The following is a 13,499-nucleotide window of genomic DNA, read 5'->3' on the forward strand; positions in this document are numbered from 1 at the left end:
GGATAATCGTGAAAAATGTATTAATACTCGTTACTTGAAGCTGAAATCGAATAGATTTAACTCCTGAAATGACCTCGGACGCGTGATAGAAAAATCGGGAGAGAAGGAAACAGGGTCCGGTACGACCTCTAGAACGGCTCAAAATGAAGTGTATAAAACACGATTTTTCGGGATTCCAGGTCCCGGAACAAAATTCTCCGGAAATCATACAGAAAGATTCTCGGTTCAGATAAAGCGGCCACACAAATTTTGAGTACTAAAGGAAGACATTTAGCAGTGCTGGTATGACATAAACCAGCATTCGTCGATTCTCGGTTAATCGTTAAAAATGTAATAATACTCTTTATTTGAAGCTCAAACTGAATAGGTTAACTCCGGAAATGACCTTGGACGTGTGGTAGAAAAAGCGGGAGAAAAAGAAACAGGTTCCACTATGACCTCCCGAACGGCTCAAATTGAAGTGTATAATACACGATTTTTCGGGATTCTAGGGTCCTGGATCAAAATTCTCCGTAAATCACAAAGAAAGTTCCTCAGCTCAGATAAACTGGCCACACAAAAATTGAGTAGCAACGGAAATCGTTTGGGGGTGTCGGTATGTCGTAAACAATCATTCGTCGAACATCGGATAATCGTGAAAAATATATTAATACTCGTTATTTGAGGCCTAAATCGAATAGGTTAACTCCTGAAATGACCTCGTACACGTGATAGAAACCAGGAGAAAAAGAAACAGGGTCCGACACGACCTTACGAACGACTCAAATTGAAGTGTATAATACACGATTTTTCGGGATTCCAGGGTCGCGGGACAAAATTCTCCGGAAATCACACAGAAAGATCCTAGGATCACAGAAAGCGGACACACAAAATTTGAGTAGCAACGGAAGACATTTGGGGGTACCGGTATGCCATAAACCAGCATTCGTCGAACATCCGATAATCGTGAAAAGTGTATTAAAACTCGTTATTTGAGGCTGAAATCGAATAGGTTAACTCCTGAAATGACCTCGTACGCGTGATAGAAAAACCGGGAGAAAGAGAAACAGGGTCCAGTATGACCTCCCGAACGGCTCAAATTGAAGTGTATATAATACACGATTTTTCGGGATTCCAAGGTCCCGGAACAAAATTCTCCGGAAATCACACAGAAAGATCGTAGGGTCAGATAAAGCGGCCACACAAAATTTGAGTAGCAACGGAAGACATTTGGGGGTACCGGTATGCCATAAACCAGCATTCGTCAAACCTCGGATAATCGTGAAAATGTATTAATACTCGTTATTTGAGGCTGAAATTGAATAGGTTAACTCCTGAAATGACCTCGAACGCGTTATAGAAAAACCGGGAGAAAAAGAAACAGGTTCCGGCACGACTTTACGAACGACTCAAATTGAAGTGTATAATACACGATTTTTCGGGATTCCAGGGTCCCGGAACAAAATTCTCCGGAAATTACATAGAAAAATCCTAGGGTCAGATAAAGTGGCCACACAAAATTTGAGTAGCAACGGAAGACATTTGGGGGTACCGGTATGCCATAAACCAGCATTCGTCAAACCTCGGATAATCGTGAAAATGTATTAATAGTCGTTATTCGAGGCTGAAATCGAATAGGTTAATTCCTGAAATGACCTCGGACGCGTGATAGAAAACCGGGAGAAAAAGAAACAGGGCCCGGTACGACCTCTAGAACGGCTCAAAATGAAGTGTATAATACACGATTTTTCGGGATTCCAGGGTCCCTGAACAAAATTCTCCGGAAATCACACAGAAAGATTCTCGGGTCAGATAAAGCGGCCACACAAATTTTGAGTACTAAAGAAAGACATTTGGCGGTGCCGGTGTGACATAAACCAGCATTCGTCGATCCTCGGATAATCGTTAAAAATGTATTAATACTCGTTATTTGAGGCTGAAATCGAATAGGTTAACTCCAGAAATGACCTCGGACGTGTGGTAGAAAAAGCGGGAGAAAAAGAAACATGGTCCAGTATTACCTCCCAAACGGCTCAAATTGAAGTGTATAATACACGGGTTTTCGGGATTCCAGGGTCCCGGATCAAAATTCTCCGGAAATCACACAGAAATTTCTTCGGCTCAGATAAACTGGCCACACAAAATTTGAGTAGCAACGGAAGACGTTTGGGGGTGTCGGTATGCCATAAACCAGCATTCGTCGAACATCGGATAATCGTGAAAAATGTATTAATACTCGTTATTTGAGGCTGAAATCGAATAGGTTAACTCCTGAAATGACCTCGAACGCGTTATAGAAAAATCGGGAGAAAAAGAAACAGGGTCCAGTACGACCTCCGGAACTGCTCAAATTGAAGTGTATAATAGACGATTTTTCGGGATTCCAGGGCCGCGGGACAAAATTCTCCGGAAATCACACACAAAGATCCTAGGGTCAGATAAAGCGGCCACACAAAATTTGAGTAGCAACAGAAGACATTTGGGGTACCGGTATGCCATAAACCAGCATTCGTCGAACCTCCGATAATCGTGAAAAATGTGTTAATACTCCTTATTTGAAGGTGAAATCGAATAATTAAGTTAACCCCTGAAATGACGTCGGACGCGTGATAGAAAAATCGGGAGAAAAATTAACGGGGTCTGTTACGACCACATGAACGACTCAAATTGAAGTGTATAATACACGATTTTTCCAGATTCTAGGGTCCCGGATCAAAATTCTCCGGAAATCACATATAGAAAGTTACTCGGCCCAGACAAACTGGCCACACAAAATTTGAGTAGCAACAGAAGACGTTTGGGGTGTCGGTATGCCATAAACCAGCATTCGTCGAACATGGATAATCGTGAAAAATGTAATAATACTCGTTATTCGAGGCTGAAATCGAATAGGTTAATTCCTGAAATGACCTCGAACACGTGTTAGAAAAACCGGGAGAAAAAGAAACAGGGTCCGACACGACTTTACGAACGGCTCAAATTGAAGTGTATAATACACGATTTTTCGAGATTCCAGGGTCCTGGAACAAAATTCTCCGGAAATTACACAGAAAGATCCTAGGGTCAGATAAAGTGGCCACACAAAATTTTAGTAGCAACGTAAGACATTTGAGGGTACCGGTATGCCATAAACCAGCATTCGTCAAACCTCGGATAATCGTGAAAAATGTATTAATACTCGTTATTTGAGGCTGAAATCGAATAGATTAACTCCAGAAATGACCTCGAACGCGTTATAGAAAAACCGGGAGAAAAAAAAACAGGGTCCGGTACAACCTCCCAAACTTCTCAAATTGAAGTGTATAATAAACGATTTTTCGGGATTCCAGGGTCCTCGAACAAAATACTCCGGAAATTACACAGAAAGATCCTAGGGTCAGATAAAGTGACCACACAAAATTTTATTAGCAACGGAAGACATTTGAGGGTACCGGTATGCCATAAACCAGCATTCGTCAAACCTCGGATAATCGTGTTAAATGTATTAATACTCGTTATTTGTGGCTGAAATCGAATAGGTTAACTCCAGAAATGACCTCGATCGCGTTATAGAAAAACCGGGAGAAAAAGAATCAGGGTCCGGTACGACCTCACGAACTTCTCACATTGAAGTGTATAATACACGATTTTTCGGGAATCGAGGGTCCCGGAACAAAATTTTCCGGAAATCACACGAAAGATCCTCGGTTCAGATAAAGCGAGCTCAGTAAACTTGAGTAGCAACGGAAGACATTTGGGGTTGCCGGTATGCCTTAAACCTGCATTCGTCGAACCACGGATAATCGTGAAAAATGTATTAATACCCATTATTTGAGGCTGAAATCGAATAAGTTAACTCCTGAAATGACCTCGGACGCGTGATAGAAAACCGGGAGAAAAAGAAACAGGGCCCGGTACGACCTCTAGAACGGCTCAAAATGAAGTGTATAATACACGATTTTTCGAGTTTCCAGGGTCCCGGAACAAAATTCTCCGGAAATCACACAGAAAGATTCTCGGGTCAGATAAAGCGGCCACACAAATTTTGAGTACTAAAGGAAGACATTTGGCGGTGCCGGTGTGACATAAACCAGCATTCGTCGATCCTCGGATAATCGTTAAAAATGTATTAATACTCTTTATTTGACGCTGAAACTGAATAGGTTAACTCCGGAAATGACCTCGGACGTGTGGTAGAAAAAGCGGGAGAAAAAGAAACAGGGTCCAGTATTACCTCCCAAACGGCTCAAATTGAAGTGTATAAAATACACGGTTTTTCGGGATTCCAGGGTCCCGGATCAAAATTCTACGGAAATCACACAGAAATTTCCTCGGCTCAAATAAACTGGCCACACAAAATTTGAGTAGCAACGGAAGACGTTTGGGGGTGTCGGTATGCCATAAACCAGCATTCGTCGAACATCGGATAATAGTGAAAAATGTATTAATACTCGTTATTTGAGGCTGAAATCGAATAGGTTAACTCCTGAAATGACCTCGAACGCGTTATAGAAAAACCGGGAGAAAAAGAAACAGGGTCCAGTACGACCTCCCGAACTGCTCAAATTGAAGTGTATAATAGACGATTTTTCGGGATTCCAGGGTCGCGGGACAAAATTCTCTGGAAATCACACACAAAGATCCTAGGGTCAGATAAAGCGGCCACACAAAATTTGAGTAGCAACGGAAGACATTTGGGGGTACCGGTATGCCATAAACCAGCATTCGTCGAACCTCCGATAATCGTGAAAAATGTATTAATACTCGTTATTTGAAGGTGAAATCGAATAAGTTAACCCCTTAAATGACCTCGGAAGCGTGATAGAAAAATCGGGAGAAAAATAAACAGGGTCCGTTACGACCTCCCGAACGACTCAAATTGAAGTGTATAATACACGATTTTTTCAGATTCGAGGGTCCCGGATCAAAATTCTCCGGAAATCACATAGATAGTTACTCAGCCCAAACAAACTGGCCACACAAAATTTGAGTAGCAACGGAAGACGTTTGAGGGTGTCGGTATGCCATAAACCAGCATTCGTCGAACATCGGATAATCGTGAAAAATGTATTAATACTCGATATTCGAGGCTCAAATCGAATAGGTTAACTTCTGAAATGACCTCGAACACGTGATAGAAAAACCGGGAGAAAAAGAAACAGGGTCCGCCACGACCTTACAAACGGCTCAAATTGAAGTGTATAATACACGATTTTTCGGGATTCCAAGGTCCCGGAACAAAATTCTCCGGTAATTACACAGAAAGAACCTCGGTTCAGATAAAGCGACCTTAGTAAACTTGAGTAGCAACGGAAGACATTTGGGGATGCCGGTATGCCTTAAACCTGCATTCGTCGAACCACGGATAATCGTGAAAAATGTATTAATACCCATTATTTGAGGCTGAAATCGAATAAGTTAACTCCTGAAATGACCTCGGACGCGTAATAGAAAACCGGGAGAAAAAGAAACAGGGCCCGGTACGACCTCTAGAACGGCTCAAAATGAAGTGTATAATACACGATTTTTCGGGATTCCAGGGTCCCGGAACAAAATTCTCCGGAAATCACACAGAAATATTCTCGGGTCAGATAAAGCGGCCACACAAATTTTGAGTACTAAAGGAAGACATTTGGCGGTGCCGGTGTGACATAAACCAGCATTCGTCGATCCTCGGATAATCGTTAAAAATGTATTAATACTCTTTATTTGAGGCTGAAACTGAATAGGTTACCTCCGGAAATGACCTCGGACGTGTGGTAGAAAAAGCGGGAGAAAAAGAAACAGGCTCCAGTATTACCTCCCAAACGGCTCAAATTGAAGTGTATAATACACGGTTTTTCGGGATTCCAGGGTCCCGGATCAAAATTCTCCGGAAATCACACAGAAATTTCCTCGGCTCAAATAAACTGGCCACACAAAATTTGAGTAGCAACGGAAGACGTTTTGGGGTGTCGGTATGCCATAAACCAGCATTCGTCGAACATCGGATAATCGTGAAAAATGTATTAATACTCGTTATTTGAGGCTAAAATCGAATAGGTTAACTCCTGAAATGACCTCGAACGCGTTATAGAAAAACCGGGAGAAAAAGAAACAGGGTCCAGTACGACCTCCCGAACTGCTCAAATTGAAGTGTATAATACACGATTTTTCGGGATTCCAGGGTCGCGGGACGAAATTCTCCGGAAATCACACACAAAGATCCTAGGGTCAGATAAAGCGGCCACACAAAATTTGAGTAGCAACGGTAGACATTTGGGGGTACCGGTATGCCATAAACCATCATTCGTCGAACCTCCGATAATCGTGAAAAATTTATTAATACTCGTTATTTGAAGGTGAAATCGAATAAGTTAACCCCTTAAATGACCTCGGACGCGTGATAGAAAAATCGGGAGAAAAATAAACAGGGTCCGTTACGACCTCCCGAACGACTCAAATTGAAATGTATAATACACGATTTTTCCAGATTCGAGGGTCCCGGATCAAAATTCTCCGGAAATCACATAGATAGTTACTCAGCCCAGACAAACTGGCCACACAAAATTTGAGTAGCAACGGAAGACGTTTGGGGGTGTCGGTATGCCATAAACCAGCATTCGTCGAACATCGGATAATCGTGAAAAATGTATTAATACTCGTTATTCGAGGCTCAAATCGAATAGGTTAACTTCTTAAATGACCTCGAACACGTGATAGAAAAACCGGGAGAAAAAGAAACAGGGTCCGCCACGACCTTACAAACGGCTCAAATTGAAGTGTATAATACACGATTTTTCGGGATTCCAAGGTCCCGGAACAAAATTCTCCGGAAATTACACAGAAAGATCCTCGGTTCAGATAAAGCGACCTCAGTAAACTTGAGTAGCAACAGAAGACATTTGGGGATGCCGGTATGCCTTAAACCTGCATTCGTCGAACCACGGATAATCGTGAAAAATGTATTAATACCCATTATTTGAGGCTGAAATCGAATAAGTTAACTCCTGAAATGACGTCGGACGCGTGATAGAAAACCGGGAGAAAAAAGAAACAGGGCCCGGTACGACCTCTAGAACGGCTCAAAATGAAGTGAATAATACACGATTTTTCGGGATTCCAGGGTCGCGGGACGAAATTCTCCGGAAATCACACACAAAGATCCTAGGGTCAGATAACGCGGCCACACAAAATTTGAGTAGCAACGGAAGACATTTGGGGGTACCGGTATGCCATAAACCAGCATTCGTCGAACCTCCGATAATCGTGAAAAATGTATTAATACTCGTTATTTGAAGGTGAAATCGAATAAGTTAACCCCTTAAATGACCTCGGACGCGTGATAGAAAAATCGGGAGAAAAATAAACAGGGTCCGTTACGACCTCCCGAACGACTCAAATTGAAGTGTATAATACACGATTTTTCCAGATACGAGGGTCCCGGATCAAAATTCTCCGGAAATCACATAGATAGTTACTCAGCCCGGACAAACTGGCCACACAAAATTTGAGTAGCAACGGAAGACGTTTGGGGGTGTCGGTATGCCATAAACTAGCTGTAATACTCCGTATTTATGGTCTTGGGGGTACTCTATCGAGTAGCCCTTACTCTGTCGAGTAAGGGTATGTTGCAGAATAAAATAGTTTCTGACCTGTTGGGCACTCGATCGAGTAGCTGGGGCACTCGATCGAGTAGGGGGGTACTCGATCGAGTACCTTGGGTACTCGATCGAGTGTCCGGTTTTACGGGGGAGTTTTCTCGGGTTTTGTTAATTACGCGATTAAGGTATTTAAACCAATTCGTCTTTGTTCTAAATCACTTTTTACAAAACCTAAAACCTGTTTAAGAGAGAAAGCAACTTGTCTTCTTCTAATCGCGTTCTTGACAATTCCGGAGTTCGACGGTCGGTTTGCATCGTAGTTTGTGTCGTTGGATTCCTTGCGTCGAGGGTAAGCTTTTAATGTAATTTATATAATGTTTTGTTAAGATTAGTGAAACCCTAATTTAGGAATTGGGGGTTTTTATGAATAGTAATTGAATAGTAGTATCTATGTGTTGTATGGTAGGAGGAGAGTTCATAGAAGAGGCGTTTTGAGACAATTTGTATATACCGTCTGCGTGTTGTGCTTTCCAGGTAGGATTTCCTACTCGGTATTAGTCCCATAATGGGATATTGGTGATGTCTTTGTAGTTAGTTGATTGTTATGATGATTGTAATTGTGATTGTGATTGTGGTTGTGTTTGTTGATGGTTCTCGAGATGCGTTCTCGGCTGAGTGGGGTCACTTGCGGGAGTGATCTCACGCCCTAGTTTCGCCCTTCGTGGAACCCGCCACGAAAGGGGATGTGCACATTAATGGACGGGGTTATCGCTCGTACGATGAGCGGGGCTTAGGTGGGAACGGCTGCGTCCCCCATCGGCGGGTCGGTCCAAAGGTGGGATCGATGATTGAGACGGTTGGTTGGATGTGCGTGTGTGTGTGTGGCGATTCAAATTTGTCTGTTTGTCTTATTGTTGTTAACTATTTTGATTGTGTGATTAGTACTGACCCCGGTGTTGTTTTGTAAAACTGCGGTGATCCATTCGGGGATGGTGAGCGATATTGAACAGTATAGAGATGATATTGGGATAGCTGGGATGGCCACGACATGACGATAGAGTCTTCCGCTTTGTAGTTTAGTATTTATTTATATTTCATTGAGAACAGACGATTTTGGAATAATGTATTGTACTTTCAATTTGGTTTCGAGGATTGTACTTATTCATTAAATTACTTATAATAAATGTTGTTTCTGTTTGTCTATTTGATTATCATACCTCGGGCAACCGAGATGGTGATGTCTTCATACCTGAGTGGTCCTGGTAAGGCACTCGGAGTATGGGGGTGTTACAAATGGTATCAGAGCGACGATCCTGAAACCTGTAACCAATGAACTTAATGAACATAGGGGGTCAATTAAAATGAACCCGGGGTAAAAGTTGTAGGAGCTAGTGCAAAGGCTTGGGAGACGTCCTAAAGTCGCGGGGGTCGCCCTACAACTTTGAACCGGTCACATGGGAACGTGTTTGTTGAGTCGTCTGTGTGATTGTTTAACTTGTGCAACAAAGTGATGAAGTGTGTTGATTGTTTGGTGTTGAAGTAGGAGGTTGAGCATGTGAAAGAGAATGATTATATGTTGAACATGTTAATGAGTGATAACAAGTTGAATGATTTACGATGTGGCTTTTAATAGCGTAATGAAATGATTTCGTAGTTAGTAGAAGGATGCGTAACATGTTTATGATGATATAATATGATTTTTTTTTAAAGTTAGCATGTTAGTATGTGACGTAATATGCGGGTAGCTCTTGCGTATTGGGGGTACTTGATCGAGTAAGGCGGACTCGATCGGGTAGGTTTTTAACGATTATGAGTCCAGAATCGAGTTTTGGGGCACTCGATCGAGTAACTAGGGGTACTCGATCGAGTAGGGGGTCACTCGATCGAGTAGCCTAGATACTCGATCGAGTGGGTTAGAGATCAGAAGGTCTGTTTGGTTCTGGAGTTTGGGTACTCGATCGAGTACATGGGGGCACTCGATCGAGTAGCCCGTTACTCGATCGAGTGGGTTTGGATACTCGATCGAGTAGGTTCTGGGCAGCGCGTTTTCGTGTTTTGAGGTTTAGTACGCGTGTTTATGTTTATCCCTTTCTTATATAGCTTCAAGATGCCGCCCAAGAGAAATGCTTTGTACGCGAGAGCTGAGGTTATGACTGCGGATGACATCGTTAAGATGTTGGAACACCAGGACGCTCTTACAGAGACCCTGAAGAGAGTGAATGAGGACAAGGATAAGAGTAAGGAGAAGGAGGTTGACCATGCTAAAGTCAGCCTCTATATTGCGAGGTTTAACCCGAAGGAGTACAAGGGAGTTGAGGAGCCTAACCATCTTGATAGTTGGTGAGGGAGATGGAGAACATACTAGATTTAGTTCGCTCCCGATGAGATGAGAGTGGATCATGCTGCATTCTATCCGAGGGAGGCAAATGGCAAATGGTGGGATTCAAAGAAAAGTGAGTGCCAAGGAGATATATACCAACCAGGGGTTACCTGCTATACCTTGGGAGGAGTTTCGTAGGGTCATGAGGAAGGAGTTCGTACTGAAACATGTGAGGAGTAAGTTGAGAGAGGAGTTCGACAAGTTTAAGATGACGGCTGAGATGTCTGTGGCTGAGTACTACAGGCAGTTCAATGAGAAATCCAGATATGCTGAGGACATGGGTTTGAGTGAGGAGAATTTGGCTTTGAGGTTTGAGAGCGGACTAACCACGAAAATTATGGATAAGTTACCCGTGGGAGTCCTTACTGATGTGAAGGAAGCATATGAGAGGGGCGAGAGCCGAGAGACTAGTGGAGATGGCTCAGGAGAGGTCGGGTGGAGAGAAGAGGAAGTCCGAGAGCGAGGGTGGTGGCCAATCTAATTTCAAGAAAGGCAACCACAATCAATCTAAGGGATTTTCTTCCGGTCCGGGTTTAGTCTTTGGGGCTTCCTTTGGGCGAGGTCGTGGGAGTGTGAGCAACAAACTGGGAGTGTGACTGCTTTGGTTGTGGTGGCGTAGGCCACAAGAGACATCGGCACGAGCGCACCGGATCCTTTCGAGACTGCGCAGAGCTTTGCAAGCAAATGACCCGGCTAGATCATGGCCAAACCGGGGAAGTCGAGCTATCGAGTGGAGGCAACCGCAACGGTGGTAATTCTTATCGAAGACACCGATGAACAACAACAACAATCAAGGGTCGGGTGCTAAGCCGACCGCATCACCAAGATCTTGTCCGGGGAGGTGGGCGGAAGACCGTGGGCAAGTTATTCATGATGGAGAAGAAGGCAACCGGGAAGATGCGCACGTTATCACCGGTACATTCCTTGTTAATGGTATTCCTACGTTTGTTTTGTTTGATTCGGGGCTTCTCGATCGTTTGTGTCTTGAGTCATGTAAAACAGTTGGGTTTGAGAGTATATGAGTCTGTTAGGGAGCAAGTTTTCATACCTTCAGGTGAGTCCGTATCGTGTGGGAGGTTGTTTAGAGATGTATCTTTGATAGTTGGGCAAGTCGATTTCCCGTGACTTGCTAGAGTTTCCTTTTAATGGTTTTGAGATGATAGTTGGGATGGATTGGTTAGGAAAGTATAAGGCTAAGATAGACTTGTCATCAAAGAGAGTGTCCCTTAGAGGTCCTAAGGGTGTAAGTGTGTCTTACCGTGGGTTTCTAGTCAAACCCAAAGTTAAGTTGATTGCAGCCGTCACTTTGAAGTCGTATCTGAGGAAGGGATGTCCTCTGATTTTGTGCCATGTGAGAGATGACCGGATAGAGAGCCCTGCATTGACGAGATACCGTGGTGGGAGAATATGCGATGTTTTTCCGGAGGAGATTCCGGGGTTGCCACCGAAGAGGGAGATAGATTTCACCGTTGAGTTGAAGCCAGGGGCGGGGCCAATCTCTAAGGCACCGTACCGTATGGGTCCTAAGGAGATGGAGGAGCTTAGGAAGCAGTTGGATGATTTGATAGAGAAGGGATACATTAGACCAAGTGTATCGCCTTGGGGCGCACCAGTTCTTTTCGTGAAGAAGAAGGATGGAACTTTGAGGTTATGCATAGATTACCGGAGTCGAACCGTGTGACGATAAAGAACAAGTATCCTTTGCCAAGGATAGATGACCTGTTTGATCAATTGAGCGGTGCAACAGTCTTTTCTAAGATTGATTTGAGGTCGGGGTACCATCAGGTGAAGATTAGAGATGTGGACATACCGAAGACAACTTTCACGTCGAGGTATGGCCATTATGAGTATGTGGTGATGCCATTTGGGTTGTCTAATGCGCCGGCGGTGTTTATGGATTTGATGAATAGGATCTTCGAGACGTTCTTGGATCGGTTTGTAGTGGTGTTTATCGATGACATCCTAGTCTACTCTAAGACTAAGGAGGAGCATGAGGAGCATCTGAGGATCGTGTTGCAGACGTTGAGAGATCATGAGTTGTATGCTAAGCTGTCCAAGTGTGAGTTCTGGTTAGAGAAAGTTGCTTTTCTGGGGCATGTAATCTCTAAAGATGGGGTAGCTGTGGATCCGGCGAAGATTGAGGCGGTGACAAAGTGGGAAGCACCAAAGAACGTTGCTGAGGTGAGGAGTTTCTTGGGTTTAGCTGGATACTACAGACGGTTCGTGAAAGATTTCTCCAAGATAGCTAGACCGATGACAGCGTTGATGAGGAAAGAGAACAGGTTTCGTTGGGATGAGAGTTGTGAGACGGCGTTTCAAACATTAAAGGAGCGTTTGACCACAGCTCCTGTCTTAGCATTGCCTGAAGGGAGCGAGAACTTTGAGGTTTATACAGATGCCTCGGAGAATGGGTTGGGATGTGTGTTGATGCAGAATGGTAAAGTAATTGCCTATGCTTCTAGGCAGTTGAAGCCTTATGAGGAGAACTACCCTACTCATGACCTGGAGTTGGGTGCAGTGGTGTTTGCTCTCAAGATTTGGAGGCACTACCTTTATGGAGCAATCTTTAAGGTATTTTCTGATCACAAGAGTCTCAAGTACATCTTCACGCAGAAGGAGTTGAACATGAGACAGAGGAGGTGGATGGAGCTGATTGGTGACTACGACATGGAAATCATCTACCATGAAGGGAAGGCCAATGTTGTTGCTGATGCTTTGAGTAGGAAGAGTGTACATTCCTTGTGTACAGCTCTATCTTTGATGAGGCTGAGGGATGAGGTAGCGAGCTTTGGGATTCATATGATGCAGAAAGGAGATGCTATGGGTGATATGACAGTACACATGGAGTTTTATGATGATATTCGAGGTAAACAGGCTTTGGATCCTAAGATAGTGGAGTGGAGAGTCGGAGTAGAGAAAGGGACAAAGTGTCCCGTTTTCCATTCATACAGATGGTAGCTTGAGGTTTGATGGTAGGTGGTGTGTTCCTAATGACGAGGAGTTGAAAAAGACAATCATGACAGAAGCGCATTGCACACCATATTCAGTTCATCCGGGTGGAGACAAGCTTTACAAAGATTTGAAGAAAACGTTTTGGTGGCCTGGGATGAAGAAAGAGACAGCCGAGTTTGTGTCCCGTTGTTTGACATGCCAGAGAGTTAAAGGGGAACAGAGAAGACCACAAGGTAAGGTTCAGTCTTTGGAGGTGCCTGAGTGGAAGTGGGAATCCATTTCCATGGATTTCATTGTGGGTTTGCCCAAGAGTCAACAAGGTAACAACATGATTTGGGTGATAGTGGATCGCTTGACCAAGTCGGCTCACTTTGTTCCAATGAAAGATACATGGACTAAGGCACAACTGGCTATGGCCTATCGAAAGAAGGTGCTTAAGTTACATGGAGTCCCTAAGGACATAGTGTCTGACAGAGATGCGAGGTTTATATCGAGGTTTTGGAAGGAGTTGCGGGAATCGTTGGGAACGACTTTGAAGATGAGTACAAAGATTTCATCCTGCGACAGATGGGCAGACGAGAGAACAATCAAGACTCTTGAGGATATGTTGCGAGCTTGTGTGATGG

This window comes from Silene latifolia, chromosome X (genome assembly GCF_048544455.1).
Source record: "Silene latifolia isolate original U9 population chromosome X, ASM4854445v1, whole genome shotgun sequence".
Taxonomy (NCBI): Eukaryota; Viridiplantae; Streptophyta; class Magnoliopsida; order Caryophyllales; family Caryophyllaceae; genus Silene; species Silene latifolia.